Source organism: Pyrus communis, chromosome 16, assembly GCF_041283825.1.
Source record: "Pyrus communis isolate YQ-2024b chromosome 16, ASM4128382v1, whole genome shotgun sequence".
Lineage (NCBI taxonomy): Eukaryota > Viridiplantae > Streptophyta > Magnoliopsida > Rosales > Rosaceae > Pyrus > Pyrus communis.
This window is the reverse complement of record NC_142580.1, coordinates 17,004,115-17,005,831: the sequence shown is the minus strand read 5'-3', so window position 1 is coordinate 17,005,831 and position 1,717 is coordinate 17,004,115.

Genomic DNA, 1,717 nt, shown 5'->3' with positions numbered 1-1,717 from the left:
AACGTCAACGAAGACATCGATCTCCGGAAATTCTAAATCCTCCTGAAATCGAAAAAGATAAGGAAAATGATAGTATGAAAAAAAAAAATTATTAGTGACATTTTAAAATTGAAAATGAAAGCTGTAATATATACCTTCCGTTGTGCCTCCATCCTATAGGAGAAATGCCTCGAACTCGAATGGTGGAGAAGAGTCTTTTTCTCCTCATTGATCTTGTTCGCCTTCGCCTTCTCTTGTTATACAAAAAATAAACATATTAGTTGTAATACTTAAAGAAAATTAAAAAAATAATGATAAACATTAGTAAAAATTAAAAACGCACCACATAGCCTCGCTCCTGAAAATGACCGCAAAGCCAAACCCAACTATCTTGTTGGTCGTCCAAAACTCCTTCGGACAACCCTCTTCGAGAGCAACATGCGGATCATCAAACTGCTGGAAACATTGGTGCAGGTCACTCTTCCACTACTTGTAGTGTTTAGAGAAGAGCCGATTGAGGTACGCGAACATGTCCTCGTCTATGTCCTTCAAATTGTAGTTTGTCTGCAATGTAACAAATATTATGAAAGTATTAGTAATAAAAGACAGTAATAAATATAAATATAAATTTTACATGAAAAGCATTAAAAGAGCGATGTTACTTACAGACAATTGATTGCGCACCGTGTTCTTCGTCTCCTCCGGCATCGCCTTCCAAGACTTTCATCGCATAGGGCAAAAGGTCTGCACGACATGCCCAATGTCGTGGGCCAATGCACTATGTTGCTCCGCCGTTGGTGCTGCTCAATGTCGCTCATCATATCCGATTGGGATACGACTGTTGGTCACCCGGGTGACCTTTGCTGTCTTCAATTGCTGACAAGGTCCCCAGGTGTTTTTCTTCGCTGCAAAGAGATGAAAAAAAAAAAATCATTAACCCAAAACTAATAACAAATCCTACTAAAATTTCGGCATAACCTCCCCTATAATTAAAACATTTCCCAAAACCTTGAAAATAACATAAACAATATACGTGTCTAACACAATGATCACAATAGTTTAATAAAAGGTTCAGAACAATGACAACTTTTTAATCCTTACATGACATAACTTATCAAATTGAACCTAAAATAACAAAACTCAGTTAACATGGGAATGAGGGAGTGAATTAGGATTGTATACTTGGCCGTGTAGCCAAGGCTTCGGTTATGGATCTCGATGGCGATAGTCATCGCCCTTCAAGTTCTAATGAGGTGTGTCGTCTACAAAATTGGAAATCAATTTGTTTTGTACATAAAGATTCAACTTACCATACACATGCTAATACTTTGAACTTAAATTTAAAATGAAATTTAAAAACCCTAATTTAAAAACCCTAATTCTAAACCCAATTCAAGTTTGGCAAAAACAAAACTTAAAGTTGATATACTATACACAAAGTAATCAATTCAGATAGGATATAGACCCAACAATTATAACTTATAAGAAGAAACTAGCATAAAGGACAACCTTGCAAGTTTACTACCTAAAACCAAACAAATGTGAGGTGCCTTGGATATCCTTCTCCAACCGAATGGTCCAGATGGCCGGAGGGCCGAAAATAGCCCGAAAACCGTCTCCAATCGAGGGTTAGGCCAGAGGGCTCATGGAATCTGAGAGGGCCCCATGGAATCTGAAAGGGCAAAAGGGCTAGAGGGCTGGGGCTAGCTAGAAAAAACATTAATCCTATCGGTTATAA